The sequence below is a fragment of the Canis lupus genome, chromosome 7 (genome assembly GCF_011100685.1).
Source record: "Canis lupus familiaris isolate Mischka breed German Shepherd chromosome 7, alternate assembly UU_Cfam_GSD_1.0, whole genome shotgun sequence".
In the NCBI taxonomy this organism is placed as follows: domain Eukaryota; kingdom Metazoa; phylum Chordata; class Mammalia; order Carnivora; family Canidae; genus Canis; species Canis lupus.
Genome location: NC_049228.1, coordinates 121028 through 131184, shown reverse-complemented (window position 1 = coordinate 131184; position 10157 = coordinate 121028). Strand labels below are relative to the sequence as shown.

The 10157-nt window shown below is 51.6% G+C and overlaps 1 pseudogene; it reads right to left on the bottom strand.

The window, feature by feature from the left end:
* Positions 1–574: 574 nt before the first annotated feature.
* On the bottom strand, positions 575–9799 carry LOC119876403 (annotated as a pseudogene).
* Positions 9800–10157: the final 358 nt, after the last annotated feature.

Sequence of the window (10157 nt, the reverse complement as noted above, 5' to 3'; positions counted from 1 at the left end):
AGGCCTGGGCAGGGGAAACAGGACTTGTCTCCAAGCGAGTGCTGCCTACCTGCCTGGGGTCTGGATTCCCATGGCCTGGCCCAGCTGCACCCCCCCCCCCACCCCCCTCCGCCACCCCAAGGCAAAGAAAGGCTCTTCTCTGCTGCCACCTAGTGCTGGTCCTGGGAATGACACCTGGGCGGAGGCGGGGTGGCGGGAGCGCGCCCGGGAGGTCACGGGGCCCTGAAAGCGGCCCACGGAGCGCGGTGGGACACGCGGGGCCCGTCACAGCCTGGAGGGGCGCCGGGAGGCACACAGCCGGGGGCAGGGGGTGCAAACCGCGGGGTATTTCGCAAGTGAAAGAGGCCAGACCTAAAGGACCCCGGGCTGAGAGCAGGATGCTGGGATGTGGGAAGGCGGCAGAGAGGTCCGCAGGGAGCGCTGGGGGGCGGGGGGGGGGGGCAGGCTGCGGAGTGACCCCGGCCCGGGTGGGGGGCCTGGGTGCTCAGCTGCAGGAGGAGCTGCAGGAGGAGCTGAGCACCAGGCTTCTCGGGCACCTGCTCAGCCCTAGACGCTCCGGTCCCCGTCCCGAGGCTTAGGGTGACCCCGGCAGCTCCGCCCTGGTGGAAGGCGTCCTGTTCAACCGGGGCCCATGCTCGGGTTCAGAAGGCTGGCCTGGGGCGGGGACCTCAGGTTCTGGGGTGCCTGGAGGCATATAGGGAAGACCTGGGGAAACAGAGGAATCAGCCAATTCTCTCCCAAGAGATCCCAGCCCACGGGCCAGGCCCACAGGCAATGCCCACAGGCCGGCAGCAGCTCCACAGCTCCCACCCACAGGCAGAGCGCAGCCGGGTTCCCCAGGCAGAGAGCCCGACACCAGCCCCCACCTATGGCTGCAGCACAGCTCAGCAGGAAACACGGGGCGCAGTCAGTGGCCATCTCCCACCTGCACAGGCAAGGGCCACGGGGGGGTGGGTTTGGGGGAGTTGGAGGGGGTGGGGTGGGGGGTGGGTGTTGTGGGGTTGTGGGGGGGTGGGGGTGGGCTGGGGGTGTGTGGGGGGTGGGTGGGTGGGTGCGTGGGTTTGGCACCGCAGGCTGAGGGAAAGGTCTTTGAAAAGGGAGGAGCAATGGGGATCCCTGGGTGGCGCAGCGGTTTAGCGCCTGCCTTTGGCCCAGGGCGCGATCCTGGAGACCCCGGATCGAATCCCACGTCGGGCTCCCTGCATGGAGCCTGCTTCTCCCTCTGCCTGTGTCTCTGCCTCTCTCTATCTCTCTTTGTGTCTCTCATGAATGAATGAATGAATGAATGAATAAAAATCTTTAAAAAAAAAAAAGGGGGGGAGGAGCAAGTTGCAGCTCCCAGGCTGAGGGCCCAGAGGGAAGCCCCACTTAACCAATACCCTCGACAGGCATTGCTGCAGTTAGAAAGGGGAAGAAGAGCCTGGAAAAAGAATGGTTTCTTTCTTTCTTCTTTCTTTTCTTTCTTTCTTTCTTTCTTTCTTTCTTTCTTTCTTTCTTTCTTTCTTTCTTTCTTTCTTTCTTTCATGAGAGACAGAGAGAGAGAGAAAGAGAGAGAGGGAGGCAGAGGGAGAAGAAGGCTCCATGCAAGGAGCCCGACATGGGACTCGATCCTGGGTCTCCAGGATCACACCCTGGGGTGAAGACAGCGCTAAACTGCTGAGCCACCCAGGCTGCCCCTGGTCCAGATTTTAGATGGGATAAGTGACTCTGGAATCCTCTTGTCTCAACAGGAGCATGGCCTGGGGTGAGGGTGAGGGTGGAGACGTGAGGAGTGGATGGGTGTGCACTTCCCTAGGTTGGAAGCTTTAACATCTCCATCTTTTCTGGGCTGAGCCGCTGTGTTTGGGGACACTGCCTGCAGTTGTAATGAATCCAGTTACCTTAGGGATGACTTAGCTTCCCAGAGATCTGAACAATTTCCTGCCTTTATGTCTTTGTCCTCCCTTGAGGGCCTTCTCTCCTCCACTAGATCCCGAAGTCGTCCCCAGTGAATGACTGTGTGTTCCTTTTAAGGGGGCTTCCCTGCCTCCTAAGCCTGCCTGGGGGTTATGGCCTGCCCTGCCGGGAGGCCAGGACTAAAAGGTAGGGGGCTGGTCTGGGGCCTGCCCACATTCTCTGCTTTCAGGCTTTCCCAAAGATCCCTTTTCCCAACTCCTCCAACCAGGATCATGCTCCCTTCTCAATCCTCCCAGAGCCCTTTGTCTACACCTCCAGGAAGACCTGCCACTATCTACCCTGCATCATAATGGATATGACCTGTCCAGACGAACAAGTGCAGGTGCCTTTGCAGGAGTTCATGATCTCATGAGGGAGAGAGGCATGAAATACGTAAATGCACTAGTTTTGAGTCACCAATACTGGGCAGGAATTGAGGTGGAGGGAATGTTATGTAAATAAATCAAAATGTCTATAATTTGAACATGCCCCCAAATATTGTCAGTGAGCTGAATAAAATACTGCCCTGTATGTCTTTCTCCTCTTCATGTATCTGTGGAATTTGCATTTTATTAAATACAGATATGTAATAAAATTCAAATACTTTCAAGAGTGGTACTCAACGTAGAACAACTGTTTGCGATTGTGTCTTTTCTTATTCAATCAGTGGTGAAAATACAAAATACTATCCCATGAAGATCTGTGAAATGTTGAGATATTTTAAAGGAGACTCCTCTTTGAGAGGTTCTGAATGCCATCATTCAGTGTCATCGTCAGGCTTGGGCCCATCCTGGACCACCCCTCCCGGCAGGGCTGGGCCTTACTTTGGCTTTGAAGCTCTGCACGTCATCAAAACCCACCCACTGGTTGCCCTGGAAGGCATAGGGCACCTTCAGGTCCTTGATTCAGTGGCCCCCGTCCAGGAGCAGATCTGTAGGGGAGAGGGCAGAGCTGGGGAGGATGCGGCAGGCACTTCTGGTGCCAGTGCCTCCTTGCCCAGAGGAGACTGGAGATTGGACAAACTCCTGTCTGCGGGAGCCGGCAGGACCTCAGAGGCTCTAGACTGCATGACCCAGAACCCTAGATTCGATGAGGCCCTGGGGCCTAACCATAATCCAAATGGACACATACGGGTGGAATCGACCCAGCCAGAACTCACCATGCCTGGCATCTGCATTCAGAAACTATGGGAGAAGTGCGGTCCCCAACCCCGCCCATCCTGGGGATGGCTGTGGGTTTTGCACCTCATACTAAGCCAGCAGCTGTCCCTCTTTGGAGAAGGGGCTGGGGGTTCCAGGCATTGTGGCTGGGGAACCCACTCTGGTATCTTATGGGGAGGCCAGGGTGACAGACCACCCATAGGTGGGCATGCCAAGGATCAGTGGGCAGGCAGGGACCCCTTGAGGCACAATGGAAATGCGATGTACATAAAACAGAGAATTAAGAATTCCGTGATTGGAAATTTCAAATACCTTCTTTTTTTTAAATTTTTATTTATTTATGATAGTCACAGAGAGAGAGAGAGAGAGAGAGGGAGAGGCAGAGACACAGGCAGAGGGAGAAGCAGGCTCCATGCACCGGGAGCCCGATGTGGGACTCGATCCCGGGTCTCCAGGATCGCGCCCTGGGCCAAAGGCAGGCGCCAACCCGCTGCGCCACCCAGGGATCCCTCAAATACCTTCTAATATTAGGGAGAGAACCTATCTCAGCAGAGGAGAAAAAAATTATTAATACATGTCCGGTATAGATTAAGCTCAGGATACGGTTACGGGTTAGGGATAGGGTTAGATGCAGGGGTTAGGGATAGGGGTTAGGGTTAGAGTTACAGGGTTATGGGGTTAGGCAGTTAAGCTGTTAGGGTGTTAGAGTGAGCATTTTGCGGTGTTACCGTGAAGAATTAGGTTTAGGGTGATAGGGTTAGAATGTAAGGGTGTTAGGGTTAGAGTTAGGGCAAGGAGAAAGTCAGGGGGAGGGTGACGGTTCGGGTTCGGGTTAAGGTTCGGGTTAGGGTTCAGGGTAAGGGATCGGGGTTAGGGTTAGGATTCGGGGTTAGGATTTGGGGTTCGGGTTAGGGTTTGGGGTTCAGGTTCGGATTGGGGGTTAGGATTCGAGTTCGGATTGGGGATAGGGTTAGGGTTACGGTTAGGGGTTAGGGTTTGGGATAGGGTAAGGGTTAGGGTTAGGGGTTAGGGTTATGGTTAGTGTTAGGGTTGGGTTAGTGTTAGGGTACGGGGTAGGGTTAGGGTGAGGGGTAGGATTAGGGTTAGGGTTAGAGTGTTAGGGTTAGGGTTAAGGTTAGGGTTAGGGGTTAGGGTTAGAGGGTTAGGGTTAGGGTTAGCGTGAGGGGTTAGGAGTTAGGGTTAGGGTTAGGGATTAGGGTTGGGGTTAGGGTTAGGGGTTAGGGTTAGGGGTTAGGGGTTAGGGTTAGGGTTTAGAGTTAGAAAGTTAGGGTTAGAGGGTTAGTGCTAGGGTTTGGGTTAGGGGTTAGGGGTTAGGGTTAGGTTAGGTTAGGGGTTAGGGGTTGGGCGTTAGGGTTAGGGTTAGGGTTTAGGGTTTAGGGTTAGGGTTAGGGTTAGAGGGTTAGGGTTAGAGGGTTACAGTTAGGGTTAGGGTTAGGGTTAGGGGTTAGGGGTTAAGGGTTAGGGTTCGGTTTAGGGTTGGGGTTAGGGTTAGGGGTTAGGGTTAGGATTAGGGTTTAGAGTTAGAGGGTTACGGTTAGAGGGTTAGGCTTAGGGTTAGGGTTAGGGTTAGAGTGTTAGGGTTAGGGTTAAGGTTAGGGTTAGGGGTTAGGGTTAGGTTTACGGTAGGGTGAGGGTTGGGGTTAGGGTTAGTTTTAGGGGTTAGGGTTAGAGTGTTAGGGTTAGGGTTAAAGTTAGGGTAAGGGGTCAGGGTTAGGGTTACGGTTAGGGTGAGGGTTAGGGTTAGGGTACAGGTTAGGGCTAGGGTTAGGTTTAGGGTATCGGTTAGGGTTAGGGTATGGGTTAGGGTTAGGATTAGGTTTAGGGAAAGGGTTAGGGTACAGGTTAGGGTTAGAATTAGGGTTAGGGCACCAGTTACGGGACGGTTTAGGGTAAGGCTTAGGGTACGGGATAGTGTTATAGTACAGGTTAGGATACGGGTTAGAGTACGGGTTACGGTTAGGGTTAGCGTTCGGTTAGGGTTGGGTATTGGTTAGATTTTGGGTATGGGATAAGGTTAGGGTACGGGTTAGGGTATGGATTAGGGTTAGTGGTTAGGGCTTAAGGTTAAGGTTAGGGTACTGGTTAGGGTTAGGGTCAGGGTTAGGTTTAGGGCTAGGTGTTAGGGTTAGGGTTAGGGTTAGGGTTCTGGTTAGGGTTAGGGTTAGGGTACGGGTTACGGTACGGGTTAGGGAACTGGTTAAGAATAGGTTTAGTGTATTGGTTAGCGTAAGGGATAGTGTTAGGGTTAGGGTTCTGGTTAGGGTTAGGGTAAGGGTACAGGTTAGGGTGAGGGTATGGGATAGGGTACGAGTTAAGGTTAGGTTACGGTTAGGGTACGGGTTTGGGTTCGGGTACGGGTTAGGGTACGGGTTAGGTTAGGGTTAGGGATAGGGTTTAGGGTTAGGTTATGGGTTAGGTTTAGGGTTAGGGTTAGGTTATGGGTTAGGGTATGGGTTAGGCTATGGGTTAGGGTACGAGTGAGGGTACGGTTAGGGTTAGGGTTAGGGTTAGGGTACGGGTTAGGGTTGGCTAGGGGTTAGGGTTAGGGTATGGGTTAAGGTTAGGGTATGGGTTAGGGTACAGGTTAGGTTACGGGTTAGGGTAAGGAGTTAGGGGTTAGGGGTATGGTGAGGGTTAGAGTACAGGTTAGGGTTAGGTTTAGAGTTAGGTTTGGGTTTAGGGTTAGGATTAGGGTATGGGTTAGGGTTAGGGTATGGGTTAGGTTACAGGTTAGGTTAGGGTACAGGTTAGTGTACAGTTTAGGGTTAGGTTTAGGGTTAGTGTACGGATTAGGGTTAGGTTAGGTTTAGGGTACGGTTTAGGGTTAGGTTTAGGGTTTAGGGTTAGCATTAGGGTACGGATTAGGGAACGGTTTAAGGTACGGTTTAGGGAATGGGTATGGTTAGGGTTAGGGTTAGGGAACGGGTTAGGGTGAGGGTTAGGGTTAGGGGTTAAGGTTAGGGTTAGTTTCAGGGTTAGGGTTCGGGTTAGCTAGGGTACGGGTTAGGGTGAGGATTAGGGTACGGGTTAGGGTACGAGTTAGGGTACGGGTACGGGTACGGGTTAGGTTAGGGATAGGGTTACGGGTTAGGGTTCGGGTTGGGCACAGGTTAGGATACAGATTAGGGTTAGTGGTTAGGGGTTAGGGTTAGGGTTAGGTTAGGGTATGGGTTAGGTTTAGGGTCAGGGTTAAGGTTAGTGTAAGGGGTTAGGGTTAGGGTTAGGGGTTAGGGGTTAGGGTTAAGGTTAGGGTTAGGGGTTAGGGGTTAGAGTGAGGGTACGGATTAAGGTACCGGTGAGGGAACGGGGTAGGGTTAGGGTTAGAGTACGGGTTCGGGTACGGGATAGGGTTAGGGTTAAGGTTAGGGTTAGAGTTAGGGTACGAGTTAGGCATAGGGTACAGGTAGGGTTAGGGTTACGTAAGTGTAGGGGTTAGGGTTCGGGTACGGATTAGGGTACGGGATAAATTTAGTTTAGGGTTAGGTTTCGTGTTTGGGTTTCGGTATGCGTTAGGGTTAGGGTTAGGTTAGGGTTTAAGGGTTAGGGTTAGGGTTAGGATTAGGGTTAGAGTGTTAGGGTTAGGGTTAGGGTTAGGGGTTATGGTTAGGGTTAGGGTATGGTTAGCTTTAGGGGTAGGGTTACGGTATGGGTTAGGGTATGGATTAGGCTACGGATTAGGGTACGGGTGAGGGTACGGGTTAGGGTTAGGGTTAGGGTACGGGTTAAAGTACGGTTTAAGGTAGAAGTTAAGGTTAGGGGTAGGGTTATGGTTAGGTTAGGGTATGGGTTAGAGTACGGGTTAGGGTACGGTTTAGGGTTAGGGTGAGGGTACGGGTTGGGGTACGGTATAGGTTACGGGTAAGGGTTAGGGTATGGGTTAGTGTAGGGGTTAGGGTACGGGTCAGGTTTGGGTAGGGGTTAGGGTTAGGGTACAGGTTAGGGTACGTGTTAGGGTACAGGTTAGGGTTAGTTGTTGGGTTAGGGTTAGGGTAAGGTTAGGGTTAGGGTATGGGTTAGAGTACGGTTTAGGGTACTGGTTAGGGTATGGTGAGGGTACGGGTTATGGTACCGGTTAGGGTACGGGTTAGGGTTAGGTTTAGGGTTAGGATACGTGTTTGGGTATGGGTTAGTGTACGGGATAGGGTTAAGTTTAGGGTACGGTTTAGGGTATGCATTAGGGTTAGTGTTAGTGTTAGGGTACGGGTTAGGTTTAGGATTAGTGTACGGGTTAGTGTACAGGTTATGGTACGGGTTAGGGTACAGTTTAGGGTTAGGGTATGGTTTAGGGTTAGGTTACGGGTTAGGGTAAAGGTTAGGGTACGGTTTAGGGGTGGGGTTTAGGGGTTAGATTTAGCGTTTGGGTATGGGTTAGGGTAAGGGTTAGGGTCATGTTCAGTTTAGGGTTATGGTTAGGGTAGCGGTTAGGGTTAGGGTTAGGGTACGGGTTAGGGTACGGGATAGGGTACGGGTTAGGGTATGGGATAGGGTAAGGGTTAGGAGTTAGAGTTAGGGTTTAGGGTTCCAGTTAGTGTACCTGTTAGGGTACAGATTAGCGTTAGGGTACAGGTTAGTGTTTGGGTACGGGTTAGGGTGCGGGTTAGGGTATGGGTTAGCGTAAGGGTTAGGAGTTAGAGTTAGGGTTAGGGTTGTGGTACGGGTTAGGGTAAGGGTTAGGGTTAGGTTTTCAGTTAGGGTTAGAGTAAGGGTATGGGTTAGGGTTAGGGGTAGGGTTAGGGTACGGGTTAGAGTACGGGTTAGGGTAAGGGTTAGGATTAGGGTTAGGGTACGGGTTAGGGTACGGTTAGGGTTAGGGTACGGGTTATGTTTAGGGTAAGGGTTAGGGTTGGGTTAGGGTTAGGGTACGGGTTAGGGTACGGGATAGGGTACGGTTTAAGGTTAGGGTGCATGGGTCCCGGCATTGATTGCATCTCAGTCAGTCAGAGGGGATCCCTGGGTGGCGCAGCGGTTTGGTGCCTGCCTTTGGCCCAGGGCAAGATCCTGGAGACCTGGGATTGAGTCCCAGATCAGGCTCCCGGTGCATGGAGCCTGCTTCTCCCTCTGCCTGTGTCTCTGCCTCTCTCTCTCTCTGTGACTATCATAAATAAATTTAAAAAAAAAGAACTCAGTCAGAGAAAGACAGATACCAAATACCATACAATTGCATTCACATGTGAATTTTAAGAAACCAAACAAACTGGCAAAGGGGAGAAGGGTGGGATGATAGAAGCAAACCAAGAAACACACTTAACCACAGAGAATAAACTAATAAATACCAGAGGAGGCGGAGGGGGGTAGGGAATCAGGGGATGGGGATAGTGGAGGGCACCTATGACCAGTACCAGGCGTTGTATGCAAGGTTTGAATCACTATGTGGTAAACCTGAAACTATAAACCTGAAACTGTGTTTACAAACAGGAATTCAAGTAAAACTTAAAAATAATTATTGGTAGTATTGATGAAACATGTGCGCACAAGAGATAAAATCAGAAAGGCAACTGAAAATCCAAATGGAGTATTTAGAGCCACAAATCCCCTCCTTAGCTCAGCTCAGGAGAAGCCTGCCATGCCTATTCTCACGCCAGCAGAAGCCTGGATTTTGATTCTCTGGGGAGGCCACTGACTTGGTGGAGTCAGGCTATCTTTGAACCCAAAACCTAAATAGAGTGCATAAAACTAAACTGCCCAAGATACTAGGAGTCCCAGTGCAGGCACATGCCAAGACCCAAACTCTAACCATACACAGACATAACCCTAACCCTACACTTAATCCTAATGTTAACCTAACCCTTAAACAAGATCTATCACTAATCGACAACCAAACAAACCCCAAGACTGAAACACCTTCACTGAACCTTCCTGGCAATGCTCACCGTAACTCCTAAACCTATTCTAAACCCTTAACCCTGACCCCTACCTTAAATCTAACCCTAACCCTAACCTCTAACCCTAAACTTAACTTAATGTACTCAAATCCTATTCCTAACCTTAACCAGTACCCAAACACTAACACTCTAGTACTAATGCTATCTCATACCCCAAACTGTACCCTAACCCGTACCCTAAAACTAACCCCTAACACACTCCCTAACTGTATCTCTTACCCTTTTCCAAAACCGTACCCTGACCCTGACCCTGACCTAACCCTAAGCCCTAACCAAACAATAACCATAACCCTAGCCCTAACACCTATCCTAACCCTAACCCTCGCCCTAACCCTAAACCTAGCCCTAACTTTAACCCTTACCCCTCACCCTAAACTCTAACCCTAACTCACACCCTAACTCCTAACCCTAACTGCAAACCTAAGCCCAACCCTAACTCTAACCATAACCCTAACCCCAACTCCTAACCTCCTGCCCTAATCCCTAGAGCCTAATCCCTAATCCTAACTCTAAATCCTATCCCTAACCCTAACCCCCATCCTAACTCTTAACTATTGACCATTACCCTTATGCCTCACATAACCTCTAATCCTTAACCATAAGCATAATCACTAACCCCTAACATCTAACCTAAGGCTAACCACCAACTGCCTCCCCTCCCCTGACCCTACCATTCATTCTACTCATTCACTTACCCTGTGGTTCTGAGGAGTCCCTTCTGATGTGGACGTGACCCCCAACAACGCCTCCAGAGTCCTCCAGGGGGTCCTGAGGAAGCAGGGCTCCTGTGAGTGGGGACATGGCCCCACGTGTTCCTGAGTCATAGTCAGCATGTCCTGAGGACGCTGGGTCTCCTGTCCCTGTGGACTATGCCTCACATCCTCTGGAAGCCTCACAGCAGGTCCTCAGGAAACCGGGGGCTCCTGTCAGCCTGGACATGGCCCCATGGCCCCCAGAAAACTCACCGTGGGTCCTGAGGGGGCTGTGGGTTCCTGTCAGCATAGACGTAGCCCCATATTTCCCGAAGCCAAAGTGCAGGTCCTGAGGAGGACGGGGGTCCTGTCAGTGTTGACGTGACCCCACATTTTCCTCAAGCCTCACCATAAGACCTGAGGAGGCTGGGGGCTCCTGTCAGCATGGATGTGGCCCCAAATCTTCC